At 38.0% G+C, this 20,879-nt stretch overlaps 1 pseudogene; it reads right to left on the bottom strand.

Annotated features, from left to right (window-relative positions):
* Positions 1-2,533: 2,533 nt before the first annotated feature.
* On the bottom strand, positions 2,534-19,177 carry LOC147286708 (uncharacterized; annotated as a pseudogene).
* Between the last annotated feature and the right edge of the window lie 1,702 nt (positions 19,178-20,879).

Genomic DNA, 20,879 nt, shown 5'->3' with positions numbered 1-20,879 from the left:
CTATCCACCACAACAAAAATAGCATCCATACCTCGCTGAGTTCTTGGCAATCCCAACACAAAATCCATACTAAGATCCACCCACAGTTGCTTGGGAATTGGTAATGGCATATACAACCCTGCATTGCTGGCCGTCTCTGAAGCATGGATACGCCATTTTGGTGCCGTATCCCGTATCGGATACGGATATGCCTCAGATACGGCCAGATACGCGTTGGATACGTATCCAGGTCAACGGATACGTATTTGACTTGTTGGATACGATTATCCTTTGCTCTTGACACGGGTATCCTTATATTCTTCAACCACTTCATCTTCTTCAGTTCTTCATCTTGAAAATCCAAATTGGAGAGAGTCAAGAAACCCAAATCAGATGCGCTGCACCGCTGACGAGTTCTGTTCCAGATCAGTTTGTATTTCGTAATCATCCATTTCTTGTGGACTTGCTACTTTTCTTGATATTTCTGTACATATCATTTCCTTTACTGTTTTCTCTTTGGGTGTCTGCATCCCCAGTTTTAGTCTGTATTGGTTGAGATTAATCTGGAAACTTGGAAAGTGGTATACTGGTTCAGATTGATTGCAAATTCGTAATATAATATTATATTATATTATTAACAGCTTGTGTCGAGAGATTCAATAAACAATTAGTTAATAATATATATTTTACCCAGTAGCCAGTACAATGTGTAATATTAGTTAATATATAGGTTACCCAGCCAGTACCATGTGTAATATTAGATAATAATATATATGTTTTGCTTGTAATATGTTTTAGATGAGTTATGCAATATATGTGTAAAATTTAGATGATCTTTTTAAGTTTTTAGAGTTTGAATTTAAATTTGGATGATGAATTTGAATTTTTATGTTATTTAAAATATGTTTTAAACTATTCATATTTTTATTATTATATATTAATATATATTTTTAATTGTCGTATCTATAACGTATCGTATCCTAGTTTTTATAAATTTGCCGTATCGCTGTGTCGTGTCGTATCGTATCACCGTATCCGTATCCGTGCTTCATAGCTGGCTGTTCTCTTTGAAACTTGGCAAACATGACAACCTTTTACAAATTTAGTTACTTCCCGTCGCAAGGTTGGCCAAAAATAAAAAGATGAAATCAGCTGCAAGGTTTTATCATGCCCCATATGTCCTTCGTTGTGCATCTCACTGATTATCTTTAGGTGTAGACTAGATTCCGGAATACATAACTGATTCCTTTGAAAAGAAACCCATCGTGAAGGGAAAAATCTGAACGTTGTCCAACTGCAACATCTGTCATTATCGAAGCAAAATAAGGGTCATCAATTCACAAGTCACGAATTGAATCAAATCCCAAAACCTGAGTTCTCATGGTAGTCAAAAGATGTGCCCTCCTACTAAGGGCATCCGCCAATTGGTTCAAAGCACCGGATTGGTTTTTGATAACAAAGGTGAATTGTTGAAGATAAGCAGCCCATTTGGCATGTTGCGCCGATAGCTTAGTTTGGGAATTGATGTGCCATAAGGCGGCATGATCCGAATACAAGATAAATTCATTGTTGGAGAGATAGGAACTCAAATGCTTCAAAGCATGGACCATTGCGTAAAACTCCACATCATAAGTGCTATAATTTTGCTTGGCCCCATTCAATTTCTCACTATAGAATACAATAGGTCGCCCTTCTTGACTCAACACAACTTCAATTCCCACCTTGGACGCATCATAATGCAGCTCAAAGGGTTTGCTAAAGTCAGGTAACACCAAAACTGGGGCAGAAACCAATTTCTCCTTGATGGCATGAAAAGCTTTGGTAGCCTCGTTCGTCTAATGAAACTTTCCCACTCTCATACAATCTATAATTGGTGCCATGATGGTGCTAAAATTGTGGATGAATCGACGGTAAAAAGAGACTAACCCATGAAAGCTTCGAATGTCAAACGATGTCTTGGGATATGGCCAACTCTTGATGGCTTCAATCTTGGATTCATCCATGAAAATTCCATCTTCAGAAACCACATAACCCAAGAATAACACCTTATCCGCTAGGAATAAACACTTCTTAACAGCGGAAAATAGCTTTTCTTTTCTAAGAACTTCCAACACCTCTCGAAGATGCTCAAGATGTAATTCCGGCGTGGCACTATAGATGAGGATGTCATCAAAATATACCACCAGAAATTTTCCCACGAATGGAAGAACGTTTGGTTCATAGCTCTCATGAATGTGCTTGGTGCATTGGATAACCCTAAGGGAATAACTAGCCACTCAAACAGCCCCTCCCGCGTCTTGAATGCCGTCTTCCACTCATCTCCTTCCTTGATCAGGATTTGGTGGTAACCACTCTTGAGGTCAAGTTTACTAAAGACTGTGGCGCCACTGAATTGATCAAGCAAATCATCTAAACGTGGCATTGGGAACCGATATCGTACTGTAATCTTGTTGATGGCTCTACTATCAATACACATACGCCCCGACCCATCTTTCTTGGGTGTAACCAAAGCCGGTACGGCACAAGGGCTGAGGCTCTCTTGGATATATCCTCTTTAGAGCAATTCTTCCACTTGTCGCCTCAACTCTTTATGCTCTTTGGGACTTATTCGATACTGGGGTCTAATAGGTAATATGGCTTCGAGCATAAGGTCAATTTGATGTTGAATATCTCTCTTCGATGGCAAGTCCGAAGGCATCTCTTCGGGAAACACATCTTGGAACTCGGTCAGTAGAGCCTTTACGAATTCGAGTATGACTTGGTTGCTTTCTTGTTGCTCCTTTCCAATCAACAAATAGACAACACCCGACTCTTGTGCCTCATTAACAAATTATTGTCTTGACAGTAAGTTGGTAGCTCCTTGCTGTTTTTTTGCCCTTGGGCCTTGTTCTCTAGAGGGTAAAAGAACAATTTTAATGTGATTGAACACGAAGCTTTGAGTATTCTTCATCCCATCATGGGTAACACCCCTATCAAATTGCCAAGGTTTTTCCAACAAAAGGTGATAAGCGTCCATACTCACAACATCACACCAAATTTTATCCTTGTAGTTAATTAGTACCAATAGACAGAGGAACAAGACATCGTTTGGATACCGTTACCTCGCTTCCCTTCTGCAGCCATGAAAGCTTGTATGGTTGTGGGTGTGGTTGAGGCTCTAATCTCAACTTGGTCACGGCTTCTTCTGAAATCACATTCTCACAACTACCAGCATCAATAATCAAGCTACAAACTTTACCTCCAATGGTGCAAGTGGACTGAAAGATGTTGGTTTGCAACCACCCATCATCCCCCACTTCACGCAGAGCATACCAGGAACGCCTCACCACCAATAAGGGACCATTATCCCCGGCGACCAACTTTTCTTCCACCGGTTCCTCATCAAAGGTTGAGCCTTGATCAAAATCGACTAAAGATTCATATAGATAATCATCCAAAAATAATGTTTTGCCTGCTCAGTGTCCCTTCCTATAGTCAACCATACGATGACCCGTTTCACCACACTTGAAGCACCTAAGGTTCGTGCATTCATTACCCGTTGTAAAGGGCTTAGTACCAAAGCCTCTATCCTTGCAAGCTGGGGGCTGCACTGGAGCGCTTTTCACAGTTGGGGTGGAATTTGACCCACTTCTTGAAATAGCGTTACCACCACTCCAGTGTTTATTGGTCCTTGGCGACGCCATTGTTTTTCTAATTGTAAAGCCCATTGGTGTGCCTCGGACACTGACAAAAGGTCAAACAAATTCAGAGTATCTTGGAATAGAGTCCTTAAGCCACCTACATACCGATACACTAATTGTTCTTCCATTTCTGCAAGGACATTCCTTGTGATCAACTGATAAAACTCAGTACAGTCTTCAACCGATCGATTGCCTTTTCTCGAGTTTTGAAGTTGTTGGTAAAGCAACTTGGTGGAATTGTAGGGGGTAAGAAAGCCTCTCTCATCTTCTTCTTCATCTTCTCCCACTCTACAATTTTACTTTTGCCTTGACGGGCCCGAGTCGACTTGGCTTGCTGCCACCACGCTGCAGCTCTACCCCTCAATTTGGTTGCCACAAGAGAAACCTTTTTTTAATCAAGAACCTCCTTAAATTCAAGGATTTCTTCTATAGCACACAACCAATCAAGAAACTCCTCTGCTTGCAAACTACCTTGAAATTCTAGAATGTCTACTTTCAATCCAGACTCCCAACGGTGATCATAAATAGGGATGGGTTTTCTTTCCCTTCTAGGACTTCGTCGATGGCCATAAGGATTACCTTCCTCTTCATAACCTTCATAATCTTCATGTCGATCTTGTTCTTGGTCTCGGCGTTGATCTGCCAACAGGTTCACTACGTTCTCTAGTTGTTGAGATACCGCTTCCACCTGTCTTGCCAAACGACCTATGTTTTCTCTTCCATATACGTTGTCGAGGTCATCTTCAAAAGGCCCTATTCCGTTACGTCCTCCAGGAGCTCTCCTTAGTGCCAAAACAGAAACTTAGCTCTGATACCAAAACTGATGCAGCACGCAGCGGGCGAAAGAGATACGGTTTTTCGAAACACAACCTACCTTAGATCTGTTGATTTTCTACATTGAGAATGGCCAAAAACAAGGGCTCCTATTACATTGATAATTCTCTACACTATCAGAAAAATAGGGAAAAAGAGAGAAATCATCTCTTCTCAAATTTTATTAATTATCAACCACCAGCTTAGAAGAGTACAAAAACCCATATTTATAGGGCTTAGATTACTTGGGCACCAAACATACTTGGGTGACAAAAATCTAATTAAGACAAAATATAAAATATAAAATATTAATTAAAATCCTATTTTTCCAAATCAAAGAAAAGTCCCTAAAACTAATAGAAACTTCTTATTACAAATTATGAAAATAAAATAAATCTTTTGAAATTAAAAGATAGATATGCCGAATACGCAGACCGCATCACAGGGGATGGGTGTGTCATGTGTGTGTGGTTTTTTTTTTTTTTTGTCTGAGTTGATGGGGAGTGTTGTGATGAGAAATTTTGTGAAATTGATAAAATAAGGGCATTAGGGTAATTGGAGGAGTGTGTTAAGAGAAATTTTAAATTTTAAATTTTAGAAGAGGATAGGGGGTGTGTAGGAGAAAAAAAGAAAAAAAATGGTGTACAAATAGCAGCACTCTAAAAGAATTAATATAGAGTTTTTTTGAAGTGACCTTATTATCCCTAACTTCTGTTAACAATTTTTACAGAAATTCACTTGGATATCTATTAGACACAAAATAAAAGTTTGGGTACTCAATTGGGACAAATAAAAGTTTGGGTATCAAATTGGGACAATGGTATAGCCTTTGGTACCAAAATTGAAAAAAACCATCAAAAAAAGGTTACTTGCATATGTTCTCCAAATGTGTGACTGTGGAGACATGATGAAAATCAATTAAAGGGGCTGCTCGCTTCATCTATAGTGTGAATACATAGTTATAGAAATTATTTTTTTTAAATACAAAGGCAGTGAAAAAGAAATATATATTGATAACATATTTGATAATGAAAGTAACAGTTAGAATATATATTTCATTAGTATTATGTTTGTTAATGAAAATGAGTGTTAACGGTTAGTACATCTTTGTCTTTTTATTTTGAGAATTTTTTTTAAATAGAACATATACTTTCGAGTCAATTTTATTTCAGGATACGTATTTAGAGTTATGTTGATGAATGACACTTATTAATGGTTTGTATCAACGTAGGACATTCGATAACTCACTACAAGAAAAAAGGGTTTGGGAGAGGAACGAAATTCGTCGCCCAAAGTAGAGTTTCGTCACCCAAACGTTTGGGCGACGAAATGCATTCGTCGAGCGTGTGGACGCCCAAAATGTGACGCCCAAGGGTTTGGGCGACGAACTTCTAAATTTCGTCGCCCAAAGACACCTGGGGCAACGGATTTTTTCGTCTCCTAACACATAAAATTCGTCGCCCAAAGCAAGTTTAGACGACGGACAAATTTCGTCGCCCAAAGAGGGTTTGGGCGACGAACACACTTATTCCTCGCCCAAAGCATGTTTGGGCGACGAAATTATCCGTCGCCTAAACAAGATTTGGGAGAGGAATAACTAATTTCCTCGCTGGAACGTGCTTTGGGCGACGGAATTTTTCGTCGCCCAAAGGTGTTTGGGCGACGAACAAAGCTATTCGTCGCCCAAACACCCTTTGGGCGACGAAACATTCCGTCGCCCAAACATTTTTTTTAAAAAAATTTTTTTTTATTTAAATTATATATTTAAATTAAATATTTAAAAAAAAATTCTTTATTCAAAAACTATATAAAACAAAATTCATAAATTTATATATCAAAATATCCATACAAAGTAGTAATTAACCCTAATATATATAGTCAATCTATTCTAAACTAGTAGCATCATCATCATTCATATCTGACGGAGGTTAATGAGAAGATGGTGGAGGGACAAACCCAGGTATCGCCTTGGTCAATGCAGCATACAACGCCTCCTTCTCCGCTCTCTCAGCTCGTAAGTCCTCCTGCAACTTCTTCACTTGAGCGGACAACCCTGCGACGACTGCAGATGGCTGAGACGAAGATGAAGACGAAGACGAGGATCGAACATCACGAATCCACCCATATCCCATGCCGCGTATTTCCTTACCGGGCCTAACACCCAATGAGTCTATCATAATACGAAGTCCGACATCGGGATCAGGTACTGGAATCGACTCCAACGGAGTACCCGGAGGGTGCTGCTCGGCCAAGCTCTCCAAATATATTCTCGAGTTGGCCACCATCTCATCCTTCAAAATGTTATATATACAAGTAATCAATTAGAAAAATAAATATAAAAAATTATATGATGAATTTTAAAATATAAAAAACTAACATGTTTTGCCTTGGCCGCATCACAACCGGGATGAACATAGATATCTCTGAAAGTATCTATCTCCGGGAATTGCGACCCACGCTGAAAAAGAAAATAATTTTGTCAAAGACCCAACCAATATTAAAGAATATATATGTATTAAATTAAATAATGACGTACCCGACGTCGCGACTCCACTCGATATGAGATGGGCGTCGGACCACTATGATGGTTAAACGGCTTCCCTTTCCGGTTTCTGGCGTTGGCGATCGACTTCTTCTGTTAAATATTAAGCAAATTATAAATATGTTAGTGTATGTATACAATAATAGAATAACAAAACAATAATCGATTTTTTAAAGTCTTAAGATGATAAAACGTACCAAAACGACGGACTCATGAAATGATCGCACAAAAAACGCCACTGGTCAGACCGCTCTACCAACTCCATAGGGGGGTTCGCCAATGCCTCAACTGCCGACGAAAATCCCTTGAAATGCACGTGTAGTTCGTGCTTCCACTGCCTGTAGGACTTGATGAGTAAATCTGTCATGTACGTGACAGTGAGGGGATCATCCATCTGAATGTCAAAGTTAACCTGAAAAAAATATTAGATTGTTATGAATGATCAAATTTATCATTTTGAATTAATTATTGAGCTATATACTCACTGAGATGGAGCGGATCACTTTGTGTTGAATCTCTGCCGGCAATTTTTTCCAAGTGGTTGCAACCATGGCGCACTCGGCACGAATAATAGCCCCCACATCATGCGAGAACAAACTGTCAACGTTAGGATCTAACGGTCGTCGGCCGTTTTGCACACACATGACTGGAATCCGCGCCCCAGTACTGCGCACGATCCGAGAGGACTTCAACCCACTACATGGTCCCCTCGTCGCAGTGGATGACGTCGCAGTAGATGAAGCGGAAGCGGAAACGGTGACCTGACTAGAGCGGTGAGATCGACGGGCCCTCCGTGGCATAGAGGGGCTCCCAGTACTCGAGGATGGCTGACCTACATCATTGGGAGCTGACTCCATCGCCTTTCACCTTATAACTAAATTATATTTCTCAAACTAATTAATCTACATTTTGTAATTAAACTAAATTTTATATTTAAAAACTAACAAGCTAACTAATCCACATCACATGAACCGCTAACCACAACACATAATTGTGCACTCCCAAACTGTCCATGGGTAATTTGGACAATTCAAGAATCATATTGGAGCGCAGTCACGCCCAGCGCCCATGCGCGCGTCCAATAGACTCTCGAACGGGTCTAAGGTGAATTTAAATTTAGTGTACAAAGTTATCCACTGATAACTTCGCACGACTAGTTAAATGTACAAAGTTATCGATTGATAACTTCGCACAAGCACTTCGTGCCACATGACCTCACCCAGTACTCGAGGAGTGCTGGACTACGTCATCGGAAATTTTGCAATTACAACTAAACTAAATGTAACATACAAACTAAACTATAATTAATCTAACAATATACATATAAGCATACAAACAAACTATTAAATTTTAGCATATAAAAACATACAAATTAATTAATCAATTTTGTAATTAATTTTAACATACAAACTAATTCACTCAAAAATTTAATACAATTATATATGAAACATTAAATACTAAATCATACAAAAACTTAACTAAAAGATAGATTAAACACATACCTCACCAAAAATGCAATTATCCTTCACAACAAATGCAACACTATCCTTCATTCACCAAAAATATAAATCATTGTCAAATATGAGCCCAACATCAATCTAAATTCAGATTTCACAACCAAACCACTAAATTAAAAAAACCCACAACATTAACTAATTACCACTAAAATCAGAAATTTCACAACCAATTTATGCAAAATCCACAACAAGTACAAAATCCACAATATTAGAAAACATAAAAAACAGAAAATACAAAAAAAAAAAACAGAAAATACCATAAAATACCATAAATTCAAAAAAAAAAAAAAAAACAAATACCTGTGTTGAGCTGGTTTCGGCTTCGAGGGGGGGGGGTTTTGGGTGAGTGGTTTCGGCTGGGGGGGGGGGATGGGTTTCGGTGGGGGTGGGTTATCGGGGGAGGGTGGGTTTCGGGTGGGGGGTGGGTTTCAGCGGGGGTGGGTATTTTCGGGGGTGGGTTTCGGCGAGGGTGGATTTTCAGGGGAGGGGGGGTGGGTCTCCGATGGGGGGGGTGGGTTTCGGTAGGGGGGGTGGGTTTTCGGGGGGGTGGATTGCCGATGGGGGGGGGTTTTGGGTTTCGGGGAAGGAGGGAGGAGGAGGAGGAGGCGTAGGGAGGAGGAGGAGGGAGGAGGAGGAGGGAGTGAGAGCTGAGGGAAGGAGGAGGCGGGATGCGGCGCTGCGAGGGTGAGGGATCGAGTGAGTGAGCGAGAGTGACTGAACTGAACCCAGAGATGGGTATAAATTTAAAGACTTTGGGCGACGAATTTATGTTCGTCGCCCCAAGTATATTAAAGCGACGAACATGAATTCGTCGCCTAAAGTGACTTTGGGCGACGAACGTGTTAATTCGTCGCCTAAAGTCACTTTGGGCGACGAATTCATGTTCGTCGCCCAAAGTTGTTGACTCTAGGGCACCGTTTTATCCCGCCATAATTTCAGACTTTGGGCGACGCATTGTTCGTCGCCTAAAGCTACATTTCGTCGCCCAAAGTTGAATTTTTTTATGAACCATGATCGTTCATACGTTCGAGCTCCAATACCAAACTTCTAGATCTCCAATTGACCTAATATTTTAGAGGAATGATCTTTGAGTGACAAACTAATAAATGAACGGTTCAGATCGTTAAAAACACAATCGACATATAAGGTTCTACATATAAATCAGTGGTTTTTGCATTTGAAGAATAAAATTATATCAACTCTTTCGTTAAAACCTTGTAGCTTCAATAATTGTGAAGACCACAACGTGATTATCACAATCAGAGCCATTCTTCATATATGTTCATACTCAAAGATCAACCCTGGAAAAAATCGGCTCAATCGGAGTTCATCTACCCGTTCGATTATTATTATAAGAATCAAGATCGTTCATACATCCTAAATGCTAAACCTAACTTCTACATCTCCAGTTGAGTTAATTTTTTGCATGGATGATCTTTGAGTGAGGCACTAAGGAATGATCGGTTCGGATCGTTAAAAACACAATACAAAAGTGATCTTCTACATACAAATACACTTGAAGAGTATAATTATATTAACTTTTGGGTAGAAATTTTGGTGATTCAACAATTTGTGAAGACTACAATGTGATTTCAACGATCGGAACCGTTCATTCTATTCGTTTATACTGGAAGATCATTCCTGCAAAAAATCGGCTAAATCGGAATTCATCTCATACTTCGATTCGTATTAGAAAATTTACAATCGTTCATAAGTTCAACCACCGTTACCTAACTTCTACATCTCCGATTGAGCTAATTTTTTGCATGGATGATCCTTAAGTGGGGAATTAAAAAATGAATGGTTATGATCTTTGGAAATACAATCGTATAGTATGCTATTACATATATAAAATTGTAAACAAAAAAGTATTCTTACTTTGGGCGAGGAACTACAAATTTCGTCGCCCAAAGTTATCTTGGGCGAGGAACCTCACAATTCGTCGCCCAAAGTTACTTTGGGCGACGAAATGTTAGGTTCCTCGCCCAAACCATTATTAAAAAACAGGATGACCCTTTGGGCGACGAACAGGTTCCTCGCCCAAACATAGTTTGGGCGACGAACATAATTTCGTCACCCAAAGAGTCTTTGGGCGAGGAATATGTATATTCCTCGCACAAAATGAGTTTGGGCGACGAAATATTTTGTCACCCAAAGTAAGTTTGGGCGACAAATTTTCGTTTTCCTCGCCCAAAGGCACTTTGGGCGACGAACATGTATATTCCTCGCCCAATGTACGTATTTCTCAATTAATTGTTTGTTGTTAATGTTTAGGCGACGAAATATGTTCGTCGCCCAAAGTTACTTTGGGCGAGGAACGTGTGATTCGTCGCCCAAACCTCTTTGGGCGACGAACATGTTCGTCGCCAAACCTTTATGACATTGAGCGACAAATTTTCTTATTCGTCGCCCTAAATTGCTTTGGGCGACGAATATATGTTCGTCGCCCAAATATGTTTTTCTTGTAGTGACTTATGTTACAAACTTCGTCAAAACGAAAGGCAAATTGGTCTTTTCATATTAAATAAAATTTTAATTATATTTCTAAGTTACAAAATATTAAAACTCAAAAGATTAATACATAAAAAAAATAAAAAATAAAAATATTAAAACTAAGAAAGATTAAAACTAAAAAAGGATTAAAATTAAAATAGAGTAAAGTAAATTAGCAAAAAGCGACAAAAAATTGTAAGTTTCACTCATAAACTCATGTAAAATATCTGTTTATTTTAAGCCACACGAAGTGGTTTAAAACTAAACTTTTTCCTGATGCCTTATGTAAACTCTCACAAAGTTATACTTTATTTTATTATGATGCAATATGTTGTAGAGTTAGACTTTCTTTTATTATAATGCAGTATGTAACTCTTGTAGAGTTACACTTTATAATTTCGTAGAATTACATTTTGTTGAATGATAATCTTGTTTTAAGGTTTAATCATTTAGAGTTTAGGTTTTATGACTTCATAATTAGAGTTTTAAGGCTTTGGCCCTAAATTCTAAATACTATACCATAAACCTAAAATCAAAAATCTCTCAAAAGAATTCAAAATTAATTTAACTAAAATTTGGGTATGCTTGAGTTTGAATAATATTGAATGTTTCATATTTGATTTTTCTTGAATTGTGGCTTAAAATATTTTTTGTGACTTAAAAATATATTTTGTGGCTTAAAATAAGTAGATTAGAAGTTTGAGTTTATGACAAAAAAAAATATATGTTGTGGCTTATTAATAAAGAACTTAATATATTAAAACTAAAAAAAGGAAAAAAAGATTAAAACTAAAAAAAAAAACAAAATAAGAGGGAGGTGCAGATCGCACCCCTCCTCCCCACCCTACCCAACCCACCTTAAGGGCCTACCCGCCGGGGACGGCTATACCCACCGGCACGGCCCATTCCTCCCCTATCTCTGTCCATTTCTCCCTCTATTCATCTCTTTCCTTTCTCTCCATCCTCTTTCTCTCTCTTCCTCTCTATCTCTTTCTCTCTCTAGTTATTCTCTGTCACTTCATTGTAACCCATAGCCAGAGCGCTGTCAGCGAGATCCTCGATCTTTAGATCAGAGAGAGAGAGAGAGAAAAAAAAAAGATAGAGAAAGAGGAAAAACCCTAAACAATTCATATCATCTATTTCATGGTCGTTGGTAGTGTTGGACTATAAGCTCCTTCAAATTCAACATTGGTTGAATCGAATCACCATGATTAATCCATGGCAAAACCACGTAACGAGGATCCATACCATCAACATCCATATGGTTGACAATCTCACTTCAGACTCTCCATAATCTATTGTAGCACACACGACAAAGACACTTGACTCTATTATTAATCCCTACAGTATAAAAACTTAGGGCCTGTTTGGTATCCTATTCAAAAACCTTTTTTTTTTCAAAAAAAAAAACATGTTTTAGTTAAGAAAATATGTTTGGTAGACCATTTTCAAAAACAATTTTTAGAAAAAAATTAAAAAACAAGCCTTTTTAAAAAACGATAAAACATTGTTTTTCTCATTTGTTTTTTTACACTTCCTTATTTCTTAGCTGCCATTATTTTTAGAATTTAAAAATTGTTTTCAAATTTTAAAAATTGATTTTGAAAACTGAAATTAAAAAATAAATCTTCATTTTTGAAAAAAAAAAAAATTGAGTAGGATACCAAACGGGCTCTAAGATCCAAAAACTGACACAGCTGAGTAATGTATTCATCGCTAGTATGATCAATTTGATCTAGGGCTGCCCATCGGTCAGTTCGGATCGGTATTGAGGCTTACCAAACCAAAACAAAAAAATTTGGTATTTTTCGATTTCGGTATTTTTCGGTTCGGTAATTTTTGGTAAACTTTAGTTTTCGGTTCGATTTCGGTAATTTTGGTATTTTACACTTTTCGGTTCATTTTCGATTTACTTCGGTATATCTTCGGTTCATTTTCGATTTACTTCAGTAAATCTTCGGTTCATTTTCGGTTTAATTATAATAATACTAATTATTATATACCAATATAAATTAAAATTTAATCAAATATGATGCATAAAACATAATGTTTGATGAATATATATTTGTATGAGTAGTATTGGTAGTTTAGTATAGTATTAGTATTAGTATTAATTGCAATAATATTAATGTTTGTAATAATATATACTAGTATAATTAGTTTAATAATATGTATTAGTATATCCTATTAATTTAGTATGTATATATGCATTACTTACTTAAAGATGAGATTCTTATTTTCCTAAAAATAATAATATTTAGTTTATTAGAGAATGACTCTATATCTTAACTCACACTTTTGATAATATTAATATGATAACATTCTACAATTATATTTTCTTATAGTTGTTTAAGATATTAGTAGTTTAATATTTATTGTACCACTAACATAATAGTATTATATAAGCATATATAACTAAATTTCGGTAATTGTTTCAATTTTTTCAGTAATAATTGATTTGGTTTATTTCAGTAATAATTTTCGGTAATCGATTAGTTTACTAACTTTTTTCGGTTTTCCAAAACCAAACCAACTTTTTTATAATTTTTTCGGTTTCAGATTTCCGATTTTCGAATTGTGAAAATCAGTATACCAAACCTAAAAAATTTGGTCGGTAGTCGATCGGTTCGGTAAAAACCAAACCAAAAGGCAGCCCTAATTTGAACCCAAGTCTTATCTAGAAAATGTGTCATCCTAAAATCAAACAAGTTAAGAATTATATTTAATCCTCTTATGAAAAAGGTGAAGCAATACAATTTTTCTGTCAGCAAGCAAGACTAATTAGAAAAGCAAATAGGGTTGTCCAAATTTTCAGTTCCGGTACAATACAATCAGCCAATACCTAGCAGTTAGCATCCAGACTCCTTATACTTTGATCTATATATCATGCATACACTTATAGGTATGTGTACATAGCATGACTTGACTGACTAATTAAAACAGTAATTTGATAACTCTTAAAAGCTTCTGAATTTACACAAAGAAGATTGCTAAAGAATATGTGTATACTGGAGTTGGGATGGTGGCTGGACCATCAATATTGCTCTTAACAATAGTTTGGGCGACTTATGTAATTGCTAGCACTAGTGCTAGACATCCCACATTAAATAATCCAAGCTCTAAGGTTTCCAATGATTCAGATTCAAAGCCTTTATCTTTGGAAATACTACCTACATCATTGACTAGTCAGCCTCCGTCACTATCTGTTTCCTCCTTAATTCATATATATATTGGATTTCCTAGTCATATACTCATATTCAATTTCATTCGCACAAAATTAATAATTTGCTTAGTTACCTGAAAACTTATGCAATCATAAAAGAAATACATTTTTTTTATATCACGGAAAATAAAAGAAAGAAATACAAAGCCCAGTTAGGCTTATATAAAATATTCGTAAGGCCAAACTCAAGAACACGTACAATATGTAGGAAATACCTCCTATCACTCATGTTAACAAATTTGGTACATTCAACAAGGGTCCATTAAAACTGGTACAAGGTAATCAACGCCAATTTACACAAGTTCTAAAAACCCGGAAAATGTATATATGTCAATTAGAATGAAGGAGCATCCCAATATCTGACATTTTGGGTAAAAATTCAAAGAGCAGTGACAAACAAGTTAATATGTGTAAAATGCATTTGCACAATAACCACAGAGGATATTTTAATTATAATTTTTGCTCAAAAACTGCACCCAAATTCAATCAAATTCCCAAATTCAAAGTTCCAGATTTTAATCATGCTTACTTTTAATGGGTTTTGTATAACTCACCTCAGAACAATTGAAAATGGCTGTTTCCAATTCTTTACAGATTTTAATCAGGCTTATTTTTAATGGGTTCGCAGAGGCCGCTCATTCAGGAACTTAGCTCATAACTGTTGAGAGAAATCTCACATTGAAAATGTGAGGGCATTACTAGTGGCTTATAAAGATTTGGACTACTCCTCCCATTGCCAATTGACTTTGGGATGGATGCCTAGATTTCTTCATGGTATCAGAGCAGGTTATCCACGTGATGCGCCTAACGGCCACACATGCTCCCACGTCACCCAATATAAATTGTCCATGTGTTAGGCTTAAATGACGTCACACGTGCGGAAGCGTGTTGAGAGAAATCTCACATTGAAGATGTGAGGGTCTTGCTAGTGGCTTATTAGGATTTGAGTTACTTCTCTCATTGCCAATTGGTTTTGAGATGGATGCCTAGATTTCTTCAATAACCCCCCTGCAAGAAAAACTTTGGAATTCATAAAATTTTCCAACGACAAAAACTGAATGCTTGAAGCAAGAATATCAACCAATATGAAATTGGTGTTTGTTAGGGATAAACTCACCTGCAACAAGCCACATTCGATGCTAAAATTTCCTCACACCACAGCCCAATTTTTTAATTATTCTTTCTTCAACAACTGGGTGGAGTGGAGGAGGTTAATGGGTCTCTGTTGGTCCATATGTTGAAGGGTGTGCAAACCCACAAATCTCAGGTTGCTAAGCCCACCCACTATTATCAAAGGAAAATGCTTGGGTATAACTTTGAGTACCAACCTTGTACTAATCACCGATCACATGACCCTATGATGGAGTTCATCATTTTCTCTCTCATAATGAATCCCATTATAATTTATGTGATTGGTGATAAATACAAGGTGGTATTCAAAGTTGAGTACCCAAAACAGTGCCCATTATCAAATGGCTTATTCATACAATTACTCCTTGTAAGATACACTTTTTTTCACTTTATTCTCTGAAACTTAAATCCTCTCAGTTTGCCACCTGAACTTCACACAGTTGTTGCAAAACACCCTATGCCGTCAACTCTGTCAATTTTTCCGTTAAAAAAGCTGACGTGGCACCTATATAGCATGGGTAAGACCCTTTTCTAGTTATGTAAGATCCATGTGGACAAAAAAAATTGACATGAATCTTATTATTTTTTAGTTTAAAAATGATTTTTTATTATTTTTTTTGTCCACATGGATCTTACATAACTAAAAAAGGGTCCCACTCATGCCATATAGGTGCCACGTCAGCTTTTTTAACAGAAAAATTGACAGAGTTGATGGCATATGGTGTTTTGCAACAACTGTGTGAAGTTCAGGTGGCAAACTGAGAGGATTTAAGTTTCAGGTGACAAAGTGAAAAAAAGTATATCTTACAGAGGACAATGGTGTGAATAAGCCTTATCAAATTAGTGAATAAGATTCCCTATCATTTGTCCCTTCTGCTTTAGACCGAATGGAACACAAGACCAACTTTTCCCTTCCCAACGTCTAAACACATGGTTAGTGTATATTTAAGGGAGCGCAAAGCAGTGTCCATTGTCAAATTAGTGAATAAAATTGGTCAGAATTTTGATGGAACTGAAATAGTTCCCTTCCCAACGTCTAAACACATGGTTAATGTATAGTTTAAGGGAGCGGAAAGCAGTGCCCATTATCAAATTAGTGAATAAAATTGGTCAGAAATTTGATGGAACTGAAATAGTTCCCTTCCCAACGTCTAAACACATGGTTAATGTATAGTTTAAGGGAGCGGAAAGCAGTGCCCATTATCAAATTAGTGAATAAAATTGGTCAGAAATTTGATGGAACTGAAATAGTTCCCTTCCCAACGTCTAAACACATGGTTAACGTATAGTTTAAGGGAGCACCTTTTTGGTACAAGGTTGCTGATACACTTTAAGCAACATCCAGCTGGCTCAATTACAATAATGCAACCAATTATGAGTTGCTTTATAAAGTCAAACAACAAACAGTCTTTTTTGACCCAAAATTCATCAACTGCAATGGCTATACATTTAGTTAATTAAAATAGTGAGGATTAATCTTAACCAAAAGAAATAGTGAGGATTAATTGTTTTTTTCACCGTCCATTATTTGGACTAAACAAAGCTTAAAGTGTGACAATATTACTACCTCATTAAATCTTGAGAAATTTTATTAAATAACCTCTTTTAATACTATTCTAACTTTTTTAACCCTTCTCCCAACTCTTACTTTTTTGACTCTTGGCCACTTTTCAGACAAAAATGCCCTTTTAGTCGCCACATGGTCGACATATCAACACTTTGTCGACAAAGAAATGTTAATATGATGAACTTGTTGCAGCACCATCTAAAGTGATTGTAGCACCATTTGTTGAACATGTGTCAACTATTTGTCGACCATGTGTTCATCATTTGTCAACCATTTGCATGTCGTTGACAATCAAATTTAATATCTGAAACAACAAACCCATGTTGAAATTTCATATCTGGAATAGCAAACTCAAATCGAAATTTCATATCTAAAACAATAAACCCAAATCGAAAATTCATATCTGGAATAACAAACTCATGTCGGAATTTATAGAACAACAAATCCATATCATAGTTTGTTAAACTCAGATCTAAATATTAAAAAATTGACAGAAAAATCTGAACAAACTCTATGAAAAATCTAAATAAACTCTTGAATATTAGGATCTGGGAAGTTGGATTCCTTTGTTGCTCTGCCTACTTGGACTGTTTACCACCTTATACACCATCATGAAGTTTATTTCTTTGTCGACACCACCTTATCAAGTTTCATGGGTATGTATTAGCTATATACTCATATACTCTTATACACCAGCAAACCCACAAAGAGTTTATTTCTTAATTTGTCGACCATTTGTTCCTTTGTTGCATGATTGGTGTTGGTTGTTAGGTGTCGCACCCAGATCGGCTACTTCCAGACAAACACAGAGACACAGAGAAAGAGAAAGATAGGGTAATTTGGTCTCAAAAGTGGCTAAAGAGTAAAAAAAAGTAAGAGTACGTTAGGTAGGGGTGGGCATTAATATTGGGATACCGAACCCATACCGGTTTCATCTCGTCCCATCTTGGTTATGTACCGTACCGTTTAGGTCCCATAATTTTCGGGAGGATCCCATACCGATCTTGAATACAATGGGATGAGAACAGTACTAATATTTCAATCTCATCTCATCCCGTCCCGTATATAATTAATTTTATTATTTTATACATTTCCCCTTCTTTTCCCCCTAAGACCTGACCTCACTTTCATTTATATTTTTTTCCTCTTTGTTCTGTCTTCTTCTTCCCCCCCAGATTCTCTCAAACTCTTTCTTCTAAACTCTCTTCCCTTCCCCGTGCATTTTCATTTTTTTTTCTTCTTTGTTATGTGTTCCCCCCCTCCCAGATTCTTTCAAATTCTCTCTTTTCTCAACTCTCTTCCCCTCCCAATGCTTCTCCCTCTCTCTTCCTAGGTGTTGCGCAGAACCCAGCCAGGCAGCCACCCACTTGCGTGTGCGTCACCGCCACGGCCAAAACCCAGCTGGTTCCGGCAACCCAGAAGCTCGCCGGCGCAGGACCTCCCCCAACCCCTCACAGTTGCGAGAACAGCTGGGAGAAGCTGTGAGATCCCGTATTTTTCAAAGTTTTATTTTAAATGCCTTAAGAATTTATTTGGAAATTAAAAAGGTATTGGATTTATTTTAAATTTGTTTTAAATTGGGATGGACCCAAAGTTGACTTTTAAAATTAGTAGACTTTTGATTTTGACTTTGGGCCCGTTGGATAGATCTCGAGTCCACGAATTCGTAGACACGAAGCATGCATAAATCAGAGTTACGGTTTGAGAGATACGGGCATTTGAAGGGAGGGGCAATTTTGTAATTTTGCATGAGTGGGTTATAAATACCCAAAATTCCAGAATTTTCGGGGGGGCTCTCTCTCTCCTCTGTCCCCGCGTCTCCCTTCTCTCTCTTCTCTCTCTCTGCCTGTTCTCTCTCCTCGGCAATTTCGCCGTCCGGCCACCCCTGGACCAACGGCGAGCACCGGCGAGTTCCTCTCGCCGTCGCCGACCTCCAGCGGCCGTCCTCTTCGCCGGCCGACCACCGTAGACGGAGAATCGGCGCGAGACAGAAAACGCCCCCGTCGGCGATTTGTGTTTTCCGACGGAGTTGCGGCGCTGGACCACCTGGGTCCTCCTCCTCTCCTCACGGCGAGTCTTCCCGTGCCTTTTCCTCACGCCGGTGATGCTCCACGACGGCGATTCGACGCCACCAAGGTTGCGGCTGCACCACCGCGATTTCACTGTTCCGGCAGAAATTGAATGGCCGGACCTACTGGGCTTTGTTCGCCTCGACATGGTGAGTTTAGCCATGGTCTCTGTTCGTCCATACGAGGCTCCACGACGGAGCAATGAGCTCGAGAAGCCAAGTCAGCCACCGGCTTCCGCTGCTGATTCCGGCGATAATTGGCCATCGATCCAGTTGACAAAATCGATCCTCTAGGTACGGGTAATCTTTCCCCTAAGGTGTCGATGTTCAATTTTGTGATTTTAGAAATTCGATTTTAGGGTTTATGTTATTTTCAAATATCTTGAAATTGGACTCAAATTCGTGTTGTTTTTGTGCAATTAAAGGTTCTATTATATGATTAGGATTGTTTGGAGTTGAATTTGGGCATTTTTAAGTTTGTGCCGCCGCTGCCACCGTCGGCTCCGCCACTTGTGGCGGCGGGTCGAGTGATTTTCCTTGTCAATCAGCCTCCCCAAGACATCTAGAGGCCAATTCTAGGGTTTGTTTGCGTATTGGTGAGTGTTTGTGTGTTGTTAGGGGCTGGGCAGCCACCGTGGGTGGTGGTTACCGCCTATTTCGGCTGTTGAACGGCCAAGTTGTGAACCCTGTATATCTAATTGTTGGTTGTCTGGTCTTAACAGGTATACAGGTTCGGGAAACCTCATTCCCGATGCCGTTATGCTGCCGGATTTGATATCCAAGCAATGGTGCCGTGAAAGAGCATTAGCTATGAATATTCATGTTGAGTTGTTTTCAATTGAGTATAAGTATTATTCATATAAATTGTTAGAGATGCATAACGGATGCATGTTATTAATTTGAGAAATTGATTTCTATATCATTTTGCATATATTAATCTGATAATGAATATGGGCTGCAGACAATTGATTTAAGAGAATTGAATTATATGTCATTATTATTCTTATGGGAGAGTTGAAAGGACAAGTATTTGAATAACTTGGTGTTGAATTGCAATATGTCATTATTATTTGATAATCTAAGCATAATGAATGATACCCTTCTCGTTGAAAGGAAGTTTTGAAAAACATTCTGATAATAATTGTTTTGGAAAGAAGTAATGTACTGATATTTATTTGCACTTGATAAGTGAAATGGAATATTGATGTGGAAGTTTGCAAGAAATGTGTTTATGTTGAAAGTAAATTGGAAGTTGATGGTAAAATAGTAGATTGGTTGCCCAGGTTTGTAAAGTAAGCAAGGACTGTATCTCTCTTGGGTGAAAGACCCTAAATTCAATCAGAATCCGCTAGTGCAGGGTGTACTCGGTTGCCAAAATCCGAGGCGGTTAGTCGTAACCGTCGATGTAAGCTCGTAAATACGACTGGTGTACTCGGTGGCCTTAATCCGAGGCGGTTAGTCGTGACCATCGATGTAAGCTCGTAAATACGACAGGTGTACTCGGTTACCTTAATCCGAGGCGGTTAGTCGTGACCGTCGATGAGAGCTCGTAAACACGACACTGGGCCAAATAACCAGGGCAATAGTAAAAAGAAAAGAAGATGAATCGATAAAAATGGATTAATTTGGTTACATTGTTTGGCATGTGGAAATAAATGGACAAACTTCAGAATTCGTTCTGATAACGTTTTTGAGCCGTTGGTGCACTATGTGGATTACTAAAGATTGCCCATTTGACTGATGACATCTTGATGTTATTAAATTTATAAGGGAACACATATTGATTTGCTGCTGAGTCATTCAATGAAATCATTGTGAACTGCCATGGTTGAATGAGTGATGTTAATGGATTTGCTTGTTGTGGAT

Source organism: Dryas octopetala, chromosome 4 (genome assembly GCF_963921425.1).
Source record: "Dryas octopetala chromosome 4, drDryOcto1.1, whole genome shotgun sequence".
NCBI classification, from domain to species: domain Eukaryota; kingdom Viridiplantae; phylum Streptophyta; class Magnoliopsida; order Rosales; family Rosaceae; genus Dryas; species Dryas octopetala.
Note: the sequence above shows the minus strand (reverse complement) of the source record. Positions and strands in the feature narration are given on the sequence as shown.